The 20,960-nt window shown below is 38.4% G+C and overlaps 1 protein-coding gene across 7 annotated transcripts in view; it reads right to left on the bottom strand.

Moving 5' to 3' along the window:
* The window catches only part of GRM3 (glutamate metabotropic receptor 3), a 449,804-nt gene that overhangs the window by 81,631 nt on the left and 347,213 nt on the right, over positions 1 to 20,960 (bottom strand). For 3 of the 7 annotated variants that reach the window (XM_068669969.1, XM_068669970.1, XM_068669967.1), the window contains exon 2: positions 20,009 to 20,064. The exons of the other annotated variants lie outside the window; for them this stretch is intronic. The gene's annotated coding sequence lies outside the window, so the exon portion shown is untranslated. The remainder of the gene's footprint in view (positions 1 to 20,008; positions 20,065 to 20,960) is intronic. 7 annotated transcript variants of the gene reach the window in all.

Here is a 20,960-nt window from a genome sequence, read left to right as displayed (position 1 = left end):
TCCTAAGTGGGAAGGGAGATAAACAGAAAGAAGAGGCAGAGCTTTCTAAGGAGCTTGACAGAGGTGACGTGTTTTGTAGAAAAGGCTGCATGAGCAACAGGGAACAAACCTTGCTGGAAGGAGTATTTAACATCTGGCTTGCACAGTCTCATTCCTTGGAGGTCTACAGTTATTTTATCATATTTTTTTTTCTGGCTTGTATTTTCATATTTTCCCTAATATGTGTATTTATTTGTTTATACTTTTCTGCATTTCTGTTCAACCCTCATTCCTACCATTCCCATCAGCATGGTATATGGGCTGCTTCAGTTCAACCAGTGTTCCTAAAATCTCTTGATTGGGGTGCTCCAATGAGGCAACAATTAATTCCCGTATCTGTAATTTGTTTATCTTCTTCTATAGAGTCTTAGAACAAGCCTCAGGAGAGAGATATAAATGATGAATGCAGGTTAATAACACGGGAGTCTGAGGAAAATTGCATTACGATGGCACAGCAATAATGGGTATAAAAACAACTGAAGCATGTGGTGAAGCCCCTGCTATATCATAATATTTTCACTGGTAATATACATCGTAGTTTGTGCTAAAAATCTGCAACTTAGAAGTACTAAAAGATCTCCAAACTGCTACTGAGAAGAAAGACGGTTAGGCAAATTATTCCCAGTTGTTACAACAGGTGAAAAATATAAGCAAAATGGGTGAATATAATTCCATTTAATTTTAATCATGCAAAGAACAGTAACCTGTATGCCACCTGGGCTCCTTCTCTCATCAGTGCAGAGAAGCAGAGACCTTAGGGGAAAGAGATTTACCTCTCCCAGCAAAAGTATTTAAAATTAGGATAGCTGAAGACCCTGCCTCTCCCCTAACTGGAGAAGTCTAATTTCATGTAGGTAAGATATCTAACCTTACCAACAGCTACACTTTGGAGCTTACTCCTTCTTTGAGACATTTTTTAAAAATTGGCCTAAGATCACCATGGCATGACTAGGATTATTACAGTTATTTGTGATTTCTGGTATTGTGAAATGCAGATGAGACCATTTTTGTTTTTTTTTTAATGAAGGCAGATGATAGATTTTGCTAGATGCGCTATAAAGTTTCTGACAGATGTGAGATGTTGGAAACAGGTTGACACAGTTATATCAGCTGCTCAAAATGCTCAGGATGCTCAAATACCTATAGATCATATTTGTAAACATTGTGTGTACCTGCATGAGCCTAAGGGGAAGTTACCTGTGTGAGCTAATATCACATAGGGGTTTGAGAATAGCTGACACAAATCTTCCAGCAGGCAGACAAACAGGAGAAGCCTTGCCATTTCATGATCAGTTTATCATTCTGCTTTAGTATGTCAAAAAGAACTGAAAAGAAGTGAAGTGGGAAGTGGTCATGTCAATATAAAAAGGGAGGTCTGCTTCATTTCGTCCATCAAGCCAACAGAATAAGAGCTGAACATCACCTTTGGAGCATAAACTAGACAAGTGCATAGGGCATCGCATCCAGCAGTCACAAACCAGAATACCTTCTGTGTCAAGTGTTGTGGAGATGTAGGGTTTGTTATCATCATTGGATATGTTTCTACTAAAATACTTTAGCACATATAGTGTTAATGTTGTATTTGGGAAAGACAGCATAAAGATGAATTGGGTAAATTCTTGGGTGAGAGGTGCTTTCCTAGGAAATTGAAAGTGCAAAATCTCCCTTTAATGAGCTTGCGTGATATGAATGAAGGCACTGTAAAAACACCTAATTGAAGAAAAATTCTTAATCCAAATCACTGTCTGCTCTTCTAAAGCCTTAGTTGGAAATCTGAAACTTTGCTTGGAACACTGCTTTTCTTTCTTGCTTTCTTGCTAATTCTCAACAACAGTAAGATTACAATTTTCAGTCAGCAGTCTGAATCCACCCGATTTCCTAACATTCATGCTTTTCTACTTTTATGAAAAAAGCAATCCTAAAGCCAATAGACTTACAGCAGACTCTGCATCCACAGTGGTCAATAGGAATGGTTTAGTGAAGAGAAAAAAGTGACAATGACTGGTATAAATGTAACATTTCTTAGCACAAGAGAAAAAGGATCAAGATTCCCATGACCTTTTTTTGACTTAGATGGAAAAACCCTGGTTGATGGAGGACCACCTACACTTATGTCAAGAAAGACTGAAAGGCAAAGAAGCTCGATGACAACAGGCTGACACTGTCATTGCCCAAAGAAAGTAGCACAGAAAGTGCTGAACTGAAGTCAGACTTGCTAAATTGATCACTGGGAATTGGAGATTTAGACTGTGGCCTAAATCTCTAACCTGGTGCATGAGTCACGGCTCTTTGCTCTGAGAAGTGGGAGACCTGAAATCCTATCATTAGCCCTGATGACAGGGAAAAGTAGCTTGGGGCTGGTGAGGGACAGGTAAAGAGGGGAAAGTGCTGATTGTCTTTTTCATTTATTGCAACAATAAATATAGCAGAAGCCTTTGCAAATTGCTAGCCGCCTGTTTTTAGATTACCATAGCACCTATTTTAGCATAATGTAAATTTTGGGGCATTTTATTATACAGCAGGATGACTGGCCCATTGAAGGAGTTTTGTTAGATTTGCTACAGCAATGTCAGATATGACATTGCCAGCCAAGTATTAAAAATATGAGCACATTAAAGGTATTGAGAATTCTGATTGATCCAGTGCTCTATGCAGATAAGCCTGCAAAGTGCATTTTCTTTTACCTGACTTGGGTTTGCTCAGTGGAATAACAGTCTGTGAGCTAAAAATAGCCTGTCAACAGCAAACAACAGCCAGCTTTCTGCAAGGCATTGTCTGTACTCCGCACTCGCTCTGCAGATTGAACTGCTGTTCGTTTTTGTGGCAGGTCTGTGCAAGGAATTTTTGTAAAATATCCAATGGAGAGTTAACAGGTGGATAGGAGATCAAAGGTTGTCTGCTCTGCTTAATATCCGTGGCATTTCTCAACTCACACAACAGATCCAAACCAAGCCAAATCATCTAGGAAAAAAAAAAAAAGGAAAAAGAAAAGAAAAACAGTGATCATTCAGATAAAACCTATGATCTGTGGGAACAATTAGGCAAAATCCATATCTTCGAGAGTAAATCATGGATGGGAGCATTGAAACCACAGAGCTCAGATGTATGGTACATATAAAACTTTACAAAATGACAGGCTTTGACACCATCTTAATAATGTTTAGCTGCTTGTTCATCTGTATATTGTGAAAAATATGACCTTAATTCTTTCAATTCATTACACTTGACTTTTTAAAAATATTGGTAAAATCCCTAATGCTCTTCAGACTTGATTTGGTTGAATATGACATATTAGTCAAAGACAAGTGTCCAGTATCATAGAAAGTCTAGCCTGATATTCACACATTATTTTAAACACAACTTGATTATTAGAAATGAATAATTTTTAGACACAAGTTCTGTACTTGTAGTCATCCATTGACAGTCAGGATTTGTTTTGAAACTATGTTAACTTTAGACTAGAGCAGTTTAGGAACTGTTTGCACCTAGTAATATATGAGTCATGACGAGAGCTGTTTCATTGTTCTGTAAGTATTTTTGATGGATTTAAGCAGTAAATATGCAGCCTGATGAGACATTAACATTTCATCTATGGAACCAGCTTCTTTGGTCTATATAAATACATCTATGACCACAAGACAGTTAGCATTGGTGGATTTGAGAATTCGAAGGATACAAAAGCATAAGTTGGTCTGCTTTCCTGCTGTTTGTAGTGCTGTAACTTAAAAGTGATTCAGTGAAAATCAGCAGAGATCCTTCAAGTTTATGCTGGAGAGACATTTTCAGTTGTAAAGATATTAACAAAAATGAATGCTCTGAAACACAGCAGGAATCTGCTAATACTAAATTCCAATTTTTGTAATGCAGTTGCAGAGAAGGAAGATTAAATCATCAAACCGACCAGTGCAACAGCATCATCCCTGAAAGTTGGTACTGGGGACCAGTACTACCAAGGCAGGGCTATGTGCAGTCCCCGTGCAGGTCCAGTGGTGCCTGTACTGTAAATTGTTGTCTGCCCTCTTATTATAGATGTTGATTGAAAGGTGTGTGTGTACATGTATTACAGTCTCTTGATACAAGCACAGAACATCGGTTAAAGTAGTTAAAAGGGGGAAAAGTCCACCACAAACTTGAACCCTAAAATACAGCTACAACCCAGTCCACAAGGACTGAAAAATTGTACATCCTCTTGATGTTCAGCAGGGAATTCACTTGCAGTTGTTGCTAATACCTGCTTATGTCACCCAAAGTCAGAAGGGCCATCTTGAAATAATCAGTGGTAGAACTTGAATATGTGAAAAAACAAACCATGTTAACCCAAACCCAAGGAAGTGATTCTATTTTTGACTGCGGTGAAGACGCATTTAGCAGATGATATATGTTATAATGCCCCAGTCCTGATTCTGCTGATAACTTTGTCTTTGTGGGTTTAAAGTCAGCTGGCTTAGTTAGAGGAGAAAATCAAGTGGGCGGTGAAATCTCTGCAAGATTATGGTACATGGGAATCTCCAAGAAGCCTTGACAGTCTCCAGAAAGTCTTCTGCTAGCTCTAGATGAGCCAACCTTAGAATGAGAGACACTGAGAAATGCAGCAGAGGAGGAATAATAAAAGGTAGCTTTGAGAAGAAAAAAGGGGCACACAAGGGAAATCATAAGAATCTACTCCTGGGGTCTGTAAGACCCAGATTCATGCTGTTTTATGCAGAAGGGGCAAAGTATAGCCTTTTATCAGTGAATTTCAAATGTATGACAGTTTTTAACAGAGAAGACAGCAAAGGCTAAAGAAAGAAAAGAAAGAACTCAACCCACCAGTCGCTGAATTTAAACTAAACTAAATTCTGGTGAACCCTGTCAGGGCATCTGTGTTCAAAAATGAAAACAAGAGTCCTGAGGTCTCAGGATCTCCTGACTCAAGGAGAAAGAACAGGTATTTATGATCCTGCAAACGCCTCTACGTGAAAACCTGGAGTCTCACAGAAGTCATTTTCTGACAACATCACTTGGAAGGAAGTGTATTTGCTTTAATTTGTGCAGTGCAACCTCCTCCACACTCAAATCACAGAAGCTCTGAGCCTAATTCAGCTTTATGAACAGGAAACAATGTTTTAGTTTAAGAATGTTAAGTTTTTGGCTTAGTAAATCACTAGTTCAGTCCTTATTATAACTAAGATGAAAGTTATCACATATGCGTGGTATGTAAACTGAGAAGAGAATTCACATTTGCATACTTTAATATTGGACCAGAGTGTTGACAGCATGAGATTATTGGAAGAATAATTCAGTATTTTCAGAATTTTTTGAAATGATAATCTTTCAAATTAACAAGATCAAGATGAATAGTGTGCCTAGGCTTGAATACTTGCCAGGTTTTCTAATTTTTTTTTTATTTTTTTTTTTGCCTCACTTCAACACAGTTTTAATTTGTCATTCCTGAAGATTATGAATATGTAGTTCAGAGACCTACTGATTTTAAAGGCATACAGGCCATAATGATCTTCCAGCTTGATTGCTTGCATAAGGCAAGCAAAAAGACTTATCTGGATTAATACCCACTCCAAATCTAATAGTTTATCACTAAGAATTTAAGAACTGTTGGGCTAAGTTAAAGCAAAGGTCCCTGAAGCCCATGTCTGATAGTATTCAGCCTCTGACAGAGGTAATGAGTGTATGCTTAGGGAAGCACAGGTGTAACAATGGACATATAGAGTGATCCTTTTAGTAACATCCTTTTCATGATGTTTTAAGAAACATACAATATCTGTTTAGAAGGTTCAGATGGTGGAAAATCCCCATGACCTTATGTATTGGATTAATGTGGCGAGTTTTGGTAATGGGGGGCTGCTGGGGTGACCTCTGTGAGAAGAACCCAGAAGCTGCCCCATGTCAGATCAGAGCCAGCTCCAGACAGCTCCAAAAGGGACCTGCTGCTGGCCAGAGCTGAGCCAGTGAGCAATGCTGGCTGAGCCTTTGGGAAAAAAGATTTAAGAAAGGGAATAAAGCTGCTGTGCGACAGCAGCTGGGAGAGAGGAGTGAGAACCAGCCCTGCAGCCCCCAAGGTCAGTGTAGCAGGAGAGCAGGAGGTTCTTCCAGGCACGGTGCAAAAGTTCTCCTGCGGCTTGTGGAGAGGCCCCTGGTGGAGCAGGCTGTCCCCCTGCAGCCCATGGGTCTCACATGGAGAAGATCTCCATGCTGCAGCCCATGGAGGAGCCCCCGGTGGAGCAGGTGGATGTGGCCTGGAGGAGGCTGCAGCCCAAGGAGAGCCCCCACAGGAGCAGGCCCCAGGCCGGAGCTGCAGCCTGTGGAGAGGAGCCCACGCAGGAGCATGGGGTCTGGGGGGAGCTGCCTCCCACCGTGGGGGATCCATGTTGGAGCAGTTTGCTTCTGGGGGATGGATGGACCCTGTGGTACGGAGCCACACTTGGAGCAGATCTTGAAGAGCTGCTGCCTGTGGGCAGCCCCCGCAGGCTTAGTTCAGGAAGGATGGCATCCCGTGGGAGGGACCCCATGTGGAGAAGGGGCAGAGAGGGACTGTGAAAGGAGACGAAGTGTTAGGGACTGACCACAGTTCCCATTGCCCATTCCCCTGCACTACCTGGGGGGAGAACATAGAAGAGCGTGGATGTGGGGAAGGTGTTTTTAGTTTGCTTTTATTTTCTCAGTGCTCTAATCTGTTAGCAGTAGGCAATAAATTATTTTAATCTACCTATACTGAGTCTGTCTGTTTTACCTATGACAATAACTGTTGAGTGATCTCCCTGTCTTTTATCCCCTCCCCCCCCCCCCCTTTTTTTTTTCTTCCCTTTTCATTGTATTTTCTCCCCCTTTCCTTTTTAGGAGGGGGAACTAGAGAGCAATTGTGGAGTTCAGCTGTCCAGCTGGGCCAAACCACCACACCTTCATTAATCTGTTGCTTACACATGTGGTAAAAGTTCAATCTCAGTGGAAAAGCAAACTCAGAATTCTGGGAGATAAAACTCCTTTTGCAGGATAAACATCATCAAATACTGAAGACAATTTCTTAGGGTATTAGACACACTTTGCCTTCCTCCTATGGAGGATCTTGCATTGCAGAGAGATTTGCTTTTTGGAAGAGATACAGAGCTGTCTTCTGTGGAAATAAATGAGGGAGGACAACCTAACAAAGACCAGAGAGAAAACAGCAGCACCAAGTTTTCCTCTCTCGCTGACGTGGCAATTTGTACAAGATCAGTTACAGAGCAGGGTCTGACCAAAGTTTCAGTTAAGCAAGAGACATGGATAAAACTGAGGCTGGTCTGCAAGAATCCTACAAAAGACATTTAGGTGAGATTCTTTTAGCCACACAGCCACATTATATGTACCTATATCTGATCTGCTTACAGTCTTGTCTTCTTATAGTAGATGCCCGTAGTAGGTCAGTTGAATTACTCCTTAAAAATATAATTTTCCTTCTTCTCATGAAATATGATTTCCTAAAGATGTGGACCTCCACACTATGACTGTCTCTTCACGCTGTATCTGCTGAAATAAATCCCATACTGAGATGTTTCTTTTCTTTGATTTGAACAAAGAATGAGATTATGCAGTGAAGTGACTAAAAGAAGTCCTGATGCCTGGATAGCCACAAAAGTGAAGGCTAAGTGCAATAAATTACTACATATATTTTATTTCTCTTGTTCTCTCATTTTCTCTTTCTCATTATCTTCTTTTTTCCTCACAAATTTGAAAACCTGATGAAAGAGGAGGCAGTGGAAAGAGACTGCTTCTTCTTCCAGATATCTGAGTAGAACTCAAGGCAGTTTTGGTCTTTATGAGGTTTGTAAAGCAAATTAAATATTACCTTCATTGTTGGTATTAATCACAAGCATAAGGATTAAAAATAAATACATGTATCTGTTTTGAAGTGGAAAGGACCACTTGACTTCTTAGAAAAACTTTTAATGTGATATAGGTCTGAAGTATCTGAGATGAAATGCAACTATTTGTTTAACTGCTAGGAATTCATAGGAATACTGAATGATGTGAAGTTCAGACCTAAAGGCAAAATAATTAGCATAGTTGTGCAATCAGCTGAGCCTTTACAGTCACTCTCCACACACTTGCCTGGGCTGGAGTCACACATGACCCCAAGGGCTCAGGGCACAAGGTTCCCAGCACTACAGACAGTGGGAAGCTTGTGGGCAAAACAAGGAGACAACTGCCTACGTGCCAGGCACAGATCCAGATCATATTGTACTCTCTACAGGCCTAAATATCCCCCAGCACAGTGTAGTTTTACTCCAGAGGAATGTATCTGAGCTGAGAAAATAAGCCTGTTATGTAGTTTCAGGTATTCTTTTCTGGATGTCACTCTGAAAGTTGACATGGATGCAAGGAACTAGAGAGAAGCAGCTCCTGAAGATGATGGAGATTGGATAGAACTGGGTAAGCAATCTGTCCATAGACTGGAGGCTACTACAAAATTTGTGATAGGCAAGTGCTTTGGAAACATCTGAAGGATGTCAGTAAGCTGTATGCCTGGATTCTACAATGAAATAAGAGGATTAGACAGAGGAAGAGTTTCAGGCCCTAAAGCATTGCTGGCCCTATCAACCAGCAATGAGTACCACAGGTATGGAAAAATCTGCACATATGCTTGTCCATCAAGCAGGCAAGGGTCATTCCCTTCCTCTCAGCAGTAAGAAAATGACACAGATACCAGATGGATGCTGAACATGAGCCAGAAGAGTACTCTAGAGCTCTTAGGGAAGAGATGCCCACCAGCCTGAGGTTTAGCTGAAGCTGCCTCCAAGTATTACAGGATCACAGAGTGGTTGAGGTTGGAAGGGACATCTGGAGGTCATCTTGTCCAACCCCAGCTCAGGCATGGCCATGTAGGAGAGGTTATCTGAGGACCAAGGCCAAGCTTTAGTGAAGAACAATGAACAAGGAAGATGAAGTGTTACTAGTAACTGTACACTCAAGAAAGGATGTGAGCTGATTGTTTTTCTTTTCAGTAATCAATTTAGGAAGCACAGTGACTGTTAAATCATCTGAGTCAATCTGAGGGATTTAACCACATTTCTTCTTATACTGATCATAGCAGAAAAGTCCATTCATAGAGAAAAGATTATCAGAGAAAAATAGATGTTTCTGTCATTCTCAAGACCTTTTTTATCACTCCCTTTTCACCAGCAATAGCTTTTTACTACCTTTCAATTTTCTTTTCAAGTACCATTATTTCTTTCAACAAACATTGAGTCCTTTACTCTAATAAAATCTAAATATTTTCCTTAATGAGCATAAGAGAAAACAATGAATCATGTTAATCATTAGTTGGAACCATCACACAGCTAGAATTCAGTACCATCTAAAAAGCACTTAATGCACAAAGTTCATCATCTCATGATGCACACAAGATTATTTGGTTTTACAGCCACCAAATTCTTTTCTCTTTCAGAAAGGACTAAGCTACCCATGATTGTGCCAACAAACAGAGAAAAGCCAGAGAATCAAGTGCTTTCTTTTGGAACACTTATTCTTACGACACACTGCACTAATTCACAAGTGGTCTAAAATGTGTCTTGGTCTCATATTTTTATTTCTTATACTAAAAAACATAACAGAGTATCCCTGCAATTGATGATAAAGAAAAACAAACAAACAAACAAAAAACAACTGAAAACCACGCTTAGGACTACATTGTTCCATAAGCATTATTTTGAGTCTTTTCAGGATCCAGTGACAATGAATGTTTCATGACTTAGTGGCTGATTCAGCTGACTGGAAATTCAAAATGAGAAGTTTTCCAGTTTCAGAAAACTGCCTGAAACTCTCCATTTTCCAGATCATATTATCAGTTTCAGTTTCATCGCAGATGTGGCCAGAAGAGATTGTAGCTAAGCTGCATCAGGTTCAGGAGGTGAGAAATTAATAGGGATGAAAGGAGAACTTTGACTGCAGTCATTAACTAAGAAGCAATTAATTTTAACTGTAAAAATAAACATTATGGGTAGACGTTATGGAAAACTTTCTGATCATAAACATAATGTGACACTAGGACATTTTGCCTGAACAAGTTTTAGAGTCTTCTCCACCAGAAGTTTTCCAGAAAATACTCATCAATCTTCTGCCAGAAATAACACACTGCTCTACTTTGGGGCAGGAGATAGATGGAATGATTTTCTGTTGTCTCTTCCGACCTTATTTCTGTTGCTCAACCCCCATATTTCCCATATTTACAAGCTGTCTCTATCCTTGGATCTATAATAGCGCAGTTACATTGATTTACACCACTTGTGGGATTGGGATAACATGTTGGTGACTCATGTTCTCACGGCATCAATTCCTCAGCAGCTTCCCACTGGTGATGACCAAGGTCAAGAGTCAGAGTGCAGTATCCAATCCCAATTAAACAAGCTTGTGAGCATGTATGAAGGTAACACTATTGCAAGGATTTTGCTGCTAATTCCTCCCTACTGCTTGTGTAAGCGTATGGAAAGCAAGTAGGCTGACATTTGAAAACTTGAAACTGCAGATCTTATTGATCTCTTGAAGCTATTAAATGATTGAAATGCAGTACACCTGACAAATTGAACAGCATTGCCAGTTGGTGTAACGTGGAGCAGCTGCATTTGTTGCTAATTTATCACAGTCTAGGATTTGACCCACTGAATCCTGAATTAAATTTTTATATGTTCGTGAACTATTTATACTGCATAACAAATCAATATTTTTTTATTGTTCACCTGATTTAGGATGAATAAAAGGAATATCTCATGAATATCTCAGTATTCTCCAGGGTCAATGCAGAGGGGACTTAACAGATGAAAGATACAGTAGACTTTGAATAGAAGAAAAATTCCAGGGTAGGAAAGAAAGAGTGTAATTTAGGCTAAATATCTTTTCTGTCAATGTTATGAATAATGCATATTTTACAAACTGACGACAAAACATAATGTCTTTTCAGAAGAAGACATATAATTCTATATCTCTCTTTAAGAAAGAGTTTTTTTAATTTTGAAAAATCTCTTTCTGATTTTCTTTGCATTTTGTATGAGCCATAAAACCTCCAAGGAGTTATTTGAATTTCAATACTGTCTCACACTTTTATTAAAATATACTCTAACCCTGCTTCAATAATTATCATGAAGATAGGGCCCTTATTTCTAACAACTAAAATCTCTCAGTAATTTCAGAATTTCCTTAAGTATACTTTTGATTAAATAATTACTGGGTAGCAGTATTAACAATTTATTCATGACAGAGAACATATCAAAATTCCTTACTTATGTTTTTGCAGTTTATGTATTTGCCAATATGTTTTATGAGTATTTATTACAAGACGCTGCCTTGAGTTAATAATATAAAATACCTACTAGTTTCATAATCATCACTGCAGTGCAGAAAGTGTTAGAGTTACAGTAGTTCTGCATTGACGACGTCAATAGATTTACTGCATTCATTTCCTTATGCAAATATTCCAATAACATGCATTACTTTAGGATCTAATATAGTGTATTGCCTACACATGAGAGTATCAAACCTTATGCAGGCTAGACTTTAAAGTTGAGAGTGCAAGTTGTGTTGTTCCTTTATTTCTTGTTTGTCTGCCCTCCTAATATTAGAGTTCATTTAACGTTGGATTTTGTAGACACGTACACTTCTGCACAGTTCTTATAGTAAGAGGTAGGGATAGCTAATGGGCTTTACATAACAGACTAGATTGTTATCTATACTGAAGGTAATGCAGGATGCTGCTGCTTCTAGAGGAGAGCAGGGGCTGAATAAACACTCATAATGAGTTTGTGTGCAAATTAAGCAGACTAGGCATGTGTTATATGCATACATGCATGCTCTGCCTCTTTATGACAGAGCATGCTTCTCTCCAACAGAATGACTTTGCTTGCTTAGGGGGATAGATGTTTGCCATATGGAGTGTTCTTGTGTAAGATCCTGGAGCAGGAATCCTGGATGATGTTCAGGTCACCTACAGAAGAAGGAGGTTGATCCTTCTGATCTTTCTTTTCTATTACCCAAACAAGGACCAATTTTACTTAGATCTTATCTAACTTGTGTCTTGGCTAACTTGTTTTTAAGCACCTTTGGAGATGGGAACTCTGTAGACACCCCATCAATTTATTCTGTTATTTCACTCTCCTTACCATTAAAAGTTTTTCCTGAGGCATAGTCTTCTGTGTGACAACAGCGGCCTGTGACTTACAGGTGATAAATCCATTTTTCCACACCTCTAAGTCTTTTTCTTGCAATTCTCTGGACTCTGTCTCTGTTCTTTATATTTCTTCTTGAAACAAAATGCTCAAAAATGGGCACCATATTCCAAATGTATCCCTAACATTCATGAGTAAAGAATAATGTTTACATTCCAAATCTTACAGACAATATTCCTGTTTATTCATACCAGTAGGAAAATTGTCTTTTCCACAACAATATGATATGGTGTAGAGTCATTTTCTGCATCTGATATGCTTTATATCCATTTCTACTGAACTGGTACCTGACTTGTTGCTCATCTTCCCCTATTTGCGGTATTACCTACAAAAGTAATTTTAGGATGAGTCTACCTTTCTTCAGAATTTATTTTGTGAATTTGACTCTGGCAATCCTGAAGTGTAGCTGATCTGAAAATAAAACACACCAACATTCTTTTATTGAACTTGGAAGACATGATAATCAAGTCAGGTACTGATAGTTCTATGTATCTGGCAAATGGCCAATTACACATCAAAATAATGTAAAAATAATACAAAATAGTAATCAGCTCCCATCAATCAATTTTAGAACAATTCCTTTGGGTCAGGTGCAATCAGGAGCACTTTCATAGGACAACAGATAGAACTATACATAATTTTGCAGAAGTATTTTAATTAAACATGGAGAGTAGATGGAATCAATACAGATGGAGAATGCATTCACGTTAATCTTATTGAAAGAGTTTAAATTTTATTTTAGGAAAAGATCAGTACAGAGAGTTCCAATCACATCTTGAATTCCTTCTGCTACTGCTGTCATGGAAGTTTTGCTTGAGAAAGGACTATAGGATTCAAGACCTGCATTTCAAGCAAATTCCTTTGTTAATAAGTAATGTAGGTGAATTAATACATGCAAAAGAATTTTGGCAGGGATAATAATGGAAACAAATAGAAAAAAAAAATATTAAATGGATTAACACATTTAATCGGTCTTAGGTTGTCTAATGAACAATTAGCGTAGTATTTAATCCTCCTTGATCCATTTATTTTTGCAGCTTTTACTCTATAAAGATAAACATGGATGATTTCAAATGTGCTTTTGTTTTTGAAACTACTGGTATTAGTATTACACTGTAATCATTGGCATGGAAACCACATTATAAATGGGAATGGAAAAAAATGGGACATGCTAGAGCACCTTTTACTTGGAGCTTTAAAAATGTGGTGCAAAAAAACTTGCAGCACTACGAAATAGGACTGAGATGGCTACTACTGATTAAATACAGATGACTTTTCACACGGAAGCTGTTTCATAAGGCCTCAGGAACACGCTTGACTATCAGTCAATGGCATTACGATGCCAGGTTCTGCTGACCATGATCAGACAGTGAAACTTAGGTACTTAATTAAAATGGTCCAAGTTCATAAGACAACATATCAAACAAGTCTTTGGGATTGCTAAACGCTGAAGCCATGCATTTTCAGTTGAGGGAAAGAGCATCAAGCTGCATCCTACTGGTTCTCTGAATGTGCCCCTCTGTGTCTTTGTATCCCAGACTGTAATAAGTTCTCTCTTACAAGGAGAGCAACCTTCCCCTTCACTCAGTGCACCCATGCAGTGTTTATTTAGCATGCCAAGCATGACTAGGTTAGACAGAGGGTGGAGGAAAAGGACTACTCTTGTGCATAAGAGTGGCTTTACTCTGATACAATCACACCAGTTAGACATTCAGAGCAGCTGCTTACCTGTTCAATGGGAACTCAAGGTTTGGAAACTAACAGCCAGGAACTAATGAGATGGAGTGAACGTGTTTTAATTTACTGAGGTATATTAAAACATCATGTTTATTAGTTTGAAGGCTAGAGGGGACATTTTTGTTGTAATGTTAAGTTGTTCCATGAGTTGCTGCAGATACTTGAGTGAATGCTTATTTTTTTTAACCCCTTTTTTTCTTCCCTCCCCCCCCCTTTCTGAGTTGTTGTTGTTGTTTATTTTTTTTTGTTGTTATTTTTATTTTTATATTTTTGGTGGTAGTTATAGCTACTCTCATATACATGGACCTAACAGCTGCAAAGGGTTCTCTAAGGAGCCTTTGGGGCAAATACCTGTGGCAGTTCCATCTGTGATGTTTTTTGTGTCCTGACTGTTTTGGGATATGTTCTAGGTTGGCCAGGGTAAATTTTGAGTCTTAAAAACAGAAAAGAAATTAAACAAAAGAGGTAGAAAGTGTGCCTAGGGGGCATGAGGTTCTGGATTCTTGCCTAATGCCACACTCATCAGACTTAATGTAGATGAACTCTATGTGGGTTTGCCAGGAGCAAAGTCGAACTTCTCATGCGAGACTTTGTGATGCATTGCTCCATAGTCATGGTCCTGAAAGCATGAACATCTTCTGCCTTTTCATGTGTCTATAGCTGGAATACCCAAACAAACACTGAACCTGTATTTGTATCCATTATTCATCTCAGCATTCATTGGTGTTTCTGATGCTTGGAGCTGGCTTGGCTGCTTCTCTGGTACAAATGTCTGCAAAGACATCCCTGCATAATCACTAAACCTCTCCTTGGGTTTCTGCAGTACAAAGTCCCTGATGACCATGAAACCTGGAGGTTTCAGGCTGCCAGGGATCTAGTCTCTGACGTGTGGACAATCATCTGATAGATGCAGATTGTGATTGTGATTTTCACTTTATGCTAAGTACGCTAAATACTATTAGTGCTAGACAATGCAGTAGTTAAACATCCCTCTGCTTAGTAATGATTGCACCAAAAGAAGCCATCACCCATATAGATACCTCTGACAAAGACAGAGGACCAGGTGGTTCAAACTGTCTAAGTTTTCTTCTGAAATGTAAATATAGTTGTGAGGGCTGGCAATTGCTGGGTTGGAGTTACCTGTGTTTGTCAACTAGAGATGACCAGAAGCAGTCAAGAAAAAATGTAGGAAATTGGAAGATGACAGAACAAAAATATCACTATAACCTGAGAGATTTGGAGAGCTCTTTGGACTAAATGTGGGCTGGGATAAGGCTTGGAGCACAGAACAAATAAATGACACAGAGGATTTCTTTGAGGAAGGTTCTGTCCATGACAAGTGAAGTCAAGTCATTCACCAGATATACTCATCTTTTGGGTATGGATCCAAATGGGCAACTGGAAAAGGTCCAAAGAAAAACAACAAGAATAACAAGATTCTTAAAAAAAGTACACAACAAAAACAAACAAACAAACCAAACCAAAACAAAAAAACAGTTATTTCATTGAGTCAAGAGGGTAAAACTGAGAGGGGAAATGTATAAATGACATTTTAAAAGCCAAGCCCCAAACACTTTTCTATGTAAAAAGCTGGGGTGGAAGGGAAAGCACTAAACTTCTTCCAATTTCCATGGCAGAAAGGACAAGAGTGTCAGACTCAGTTGCAAAAAGAGGGATTTAGTTAAATTTTAGAGACTTTCTGTTCATAACAACAGTGAAGCACTGGCATGTGCTATTGCAGAAGGCTGTGAAATCTCTCTTGTTGTAGATTTGTAGGGAAAGGTTTAACAAATATCAGTTAGGAAAGACTTAGAGTTAGTTTATACTGTCTTTGAAGGATGAGATAGAATAGATGAAGTCCCTACCAATGTTATAATCTGTGGAACTATAAACATAAAATTTTCCTCTGTTCAGGAAAATGGAACATTATGTACAAGTCCTTGAAAATGAAGAAGCTTACATCAAAAAGACCTTTTTCTATCCATTTCTACTCTAATGGATACTGCACCAGTTCAGGGTGGGTTCTAATTGGGACCTTATGCCCTTGCCAGGAAATCGTAGGGACTAAGAAACTCCATTATTCTTTGCAGCTGCTCCCTGGACATTGATTTAAGGTATCTGAGTCTAAAAGGAGCTATTTGTCTGTTTCCTTCCTTAAAACTGATGAATGTGAAATGGGCAGGTTGAAAGGAGTTTGGGGAGTCTTGGCTCTACTTCTTTACCTACTGCCCGAAATACCAAGATTAGTGACATTTTAAGGAGCAGAAATGTTTCCCACACATAAGGCATTACTGGGTCACACCACTGCCCACTGCTATGTCTGGATGCCACAAATCACATTTCACCCTTTGGTCAAGAAATCTGTGCTTCAAGTCATTCCCTAGTTCCCAGGAGGTGGCGTTAGTTCCAGACTAGATTCTGCTTCCTTTCATCCTAATGAATAATGCCACTAGGAATGTGTTTATCTGAGCTCGATACCCAAGTCATTAAATCTTCATCTCTGAGCTTTATCCTGGGTATCTGCTTCTGGGAAAAATCTTCGTCAGGTTGACTATCATTGAGAAATTAATAGTTTTCAGAAATCTTGAAAATGCTGATAAAATAATGAAAAGAAATCAATTTTCCCTACTCATCAGAGGGCTCTAATGCTGGTGATGTGTCTGATATTTCAAATAACCTTTCAAATAGTCTCTGAATCTGCTGAAGTAAAGACACCTTTCCCACATTTTCCTTCTCTGCCTTTCACAAATGATGGTTCTTTTAACATCCTTCTCTCCACTTTGTTTGCTTAGAGGATCAAAGCTTTTTTATTTATTTCTTTTTCCTCCAAACAGTTTCTGGAGTGTTAAAAAGCACCACCAGTATACTGAGTTTACATTACAAACAAGTTAAAATTCCCAGTCTGTCAGAGCTTTTCTCCTAGGATACCAAGGAAAGCAAAGTTCAGTTAAACTGCACAATTAATCTGCGATCACTTCTGAGTGAAAAAGAAAAGGTTTTTTAAAGCAGGGCTGTTCTCTTCTAGGAGATTTAAAGTCCACTTCAGTAAGAAAAATTATTATTCCCTGAAAGTTATCTTGCTTTATTTGTATTCCAGGAGCTATCCCATTAGATCATCGTCCCTTTTCACTCATAAAATCATCTTAATGAGTCAACTGTGGGATTAGCCATATGTAAATAGATCTTTATTGACAGCCACATTGACAAGCAAATGGATGAAAAAGGGCACGGACTGCATGTTGCTTTTGCGAAAACAGCAGTCACTTTTGTCCTGCCAAGAAGACTTTAAGGCAGACAGCTTATTTTTGGGGTAGAAGTAAAGTGCTCTTCTTCAAGGTAAATATACCCTGTAATAATGGTAAGATAAAGAAGTGACAAGCAGACTTTTGTGTTGATGTACTATTACCATACAGGCAACCACTGCCCTTTTCTCAACTTTTGAGAGCAAAGAGAGCAGCCAGATAACTCAGCCTTGTGCAGCAGTCCCATGTAGGATGGACTTGCACCTTTTTTAGAAAATGCATTGTCTGTTGTTCTTATTGTTTGTCATTGTCATTGTCAGGGCTCTTCTAAAACCCCAATGGCTGCAAGGAAGAAAGTGAGCAAACACAATTAAGAGAACTTGGGGGAATACACTGAAAACAGTAACAGGGTAGATTTGACAAGTGTTTTCTTCCAGTGTTTAGAAAAATATGATAAAAGGATTCCTATAAAACTTTGTAAATTTTCCAGTAAAATGTCATTCTCTGGCAGTATTTTTTGACAAGTATTTGAAAATGAGGAAAACCAGCCCATTATTACTGTCTATGCAAACAATGTGCTGTACAAATCAGTGGTATAAGATATTCTTTTCACACCACTTTGCTAAATTTTATTGCAGTATTATTACACTGATATCAGAGGGTGGTTTTTTTTGTTGCTGTTGTTTGTTGGTGTTTTTTTTTTTTTTTTTTAACTTTTTAAAAGGAGAAGTTTAGAACACTGGCAAAAAGCATCTGTTTGCAGGTAAAAAGTTTTCATCTGTTGTATACTGAAACATCTGGAATCTTTTACAATGATACAAATTTGGTGTCAGTTGACATACAGTGCAAATGTCTTTTTGATTGACTGAATGTTAGTAAAAATGCAATTAAAAGTCTATGACAAAAAGCCAGAAAGTCTATGGCTATTTTCCTAGCTGCTAGCACTAATTACTCAAATAAATACAAAATGTCACCAAAAGTTATAAAGAGGTAGTTTTTTTTTCTTCTTTACTGCCTCATCATAGCAGAACCAATTATGTTTTTGTATAAAATATGAAATTTTAAATATTCTTACAGATAAAGATATTTTTTGGCATTCCTTAAACATGTAAGCAGATGCAAGCAACCCAACTATGTTAACACCTCAGAACTGAACTCTCTATATTTTACTGCACAATATCTTTTTTTTTTTTTTTTCTCTGCTTCCATCATTTTGTCTGTTTATCCATCTTCTTTTCTCAAAAAAATAAAAAATAAATGTAGAAGCAGTGAGAAGAAAAAAAAAATCTGAGTTCTGGAGACATCCCCAGCAATTACTTTTCTTTTTTTTTTCTTTTTTTTTTTTTTCTCCTTTTTTTCTCCTTTAAATCAGATCTCTTTGGTTGTGTGATCCTAACAGCGGGACAACCAATTTCTACTAAGCTTAACTATATATTTAACTCACAGTTATGGATATGTGACATTCATATACTATCAGAGCACTTTCTTCTCATGCTTTTCTAATAATTTCATTCACTGGTTGCTGCAACCACCGTGAATGAAATTAATCATAACAATATAAATATATAATAATAATAAAATTACATAGAAATTGCAAGGCAGGGAGTACCAGATCAGTAAACAGCTGAGCCAAAATTCCCTTATAAAACACACATGTAGAAATGTTCATTCAAGCTCCACTGCAAGTCTCCCATCAGGTGGACATGGCCCATACAAGCTGGAGGCAGTATGTGGTGTAAGGAGCCCTAATGACAACTCCATTATATAAAAGAGATGGCAACCATCCCAGCACTGTGATTTGAATATTGAAAGGATTAGGAGCTGCTGTGTGTACCCCACACATATTAGTCAAGGACAGCAAGGCCAGTGCTGATCTAGGAACCTCTCAGGGCATCCACTAGCTTTACATAAGGTTGTATTCCTCACCAGAGAAGAGGAGTGTACCTGGCTCACAGTGTCTTTTCTTCCCACAGCAGAAGATTGGAGGTTACCCAACAGCTCCTGCATCATCTAATACCTGCTGTTAGTTAGGTATTGGTGGAGCAGGGAGCTACACTTGAATTACTCCTGACAAAAGCCACAGGTGGGTAAAAAAAATCAGAATATCGAATCTTTTCACCCACCACTAATTAAACAATATTTAAAAATAGACTTGAAACAATCTTATCTCCCAGCCAGTGGCAATGTAACTATTGTAAGCAACTTCCAGTAGCAATTTACTTCTGCCAATTAAGCAATTGATTTAGATGCTGAAATAGGGGTTTGTAAGGTTTCCAAGCCCTTTTCAAATGGTGTCCCACACTACACTCCATGGATTGCTTAAGGAGGTAGCCTAAACTAACTATTCATTTGTATTCTATTCTATTCATTAGAATAGGGTAGTTCATTGAGAACAAACCTGCAAAGATTATCAGGTCCAAATGCCCTTCATCTTTCTTTTCATGCATACCTTAATTTTAACAGACTAATTCTCCTGACACAGTTCTGATCCATGAATTTACTGACTTTGTGGTAACCCAAAGAGCTTTTGACTTCGTTCTCACACAGGTGTGCTTGCTTTGTTTTTCTCTGGACCCTAACTACTTTTTCCTTGACTTCCTAAATGACCTATCAATCTGCTTTTACTTCCTTCGTTTTTATTGCACTGTCTCTGGATTTTACCCAGAGCCTGTACAAGACTACAGGTTTCCCCTCCCTCTTCTCAAGGGTATCCTGATTTGTTTATGTGTGTTCACCTATGGTCACTGTATGTTGATACCTTGTAACACTACTTGGTTAACATGGACTTTAAAATTCTTTTACCTTTCTCCTCTCCACCTAGCTTCTTTATCTTCGTTCTCTCTTATGACTTCAAATTACTGTGGAAAAAAAATAAATCAGTTTTACATTTTCTCTGCTAGCTTGCCCTACCATCTCCAATGCTGCTCCCTACTTTAGTCAATATGCCTGAATGCAACCCTTTTCCTTACAAAATTTTGCAGTTATTGGTTCCACAACACATGCAATATTTTAGTGCTTCTATGTCACCGTCACCTGCTTTTACATCTCCTCAGCCCACGACTGACTTACTAGTCCATTTACTTTTCTCTCAGCTTGAATAGTCATCTGAGTGTCTTTATTGCTCTTTCTTTCCTTTCATATCAAGCTATTTTGTTCTTTTTATTTTCTCCCATTTTGTCTCCTACAGCTCTTTCCATTTTCCTGAAACATACATGTATTTTTGGTCTTCATGACTCTATTCTTCTCTATTCACCTTTCTAATGGAGCATTTCAGAGTCTAAGAGCATCCACCAAAAGTCTTCCCCAAGTTCCCACTTCATCTATGAAGTGTTCATAATCCATTCTCTCTGTACACTCTGTCCCCTATGCATATTTGATATAGTTTAAACACATGGTCATCATCCTGTATTCCTTTGGATTCCTTTGAAAATGACTTTCAAGTTCAAGGTCATCAGTACCATCAAGGTCAAGCCACATGCTAGATCTAAAGTGCTCTGAGGGAATGCTGCCTCTGTAATTGAGGTTAAAAACATGCATGTGGACAAGTTGGGTCTTAGAAGGTTTGGAAAAGCTGCCACACTGCTGCATAGATTTTTGATACAACCTATTGATTTACGCAAGGAGCCAATAAGTTCTTACAGAAGCAGTACAATCCCTAACTACATAAATGTTCCCATAATCTCAACAGAGCTATGAACAATAGCATGATAATAGTTCCAGCTACATCATTTTGAATTTGAGAGGGCCAATATGA

Source organism: Anas acuta, chromosome 1, assembly GCF_963932015.1.
Source record: "Anas acuta chromosome 1, bAnaAcu1.1, whole genome shotgun sequence".
Taxonomy (NCBI): domain Eukaryota; kingdom Metazoa; phylum Chordata; class Aves; order Anseriformes; family Anatidae; genus Anas; species Anas acuta.
Note: the sequence above shows the minus strand (reverse complement) of the source record. Positions and strands in the feature narration are given on the sequence as shown.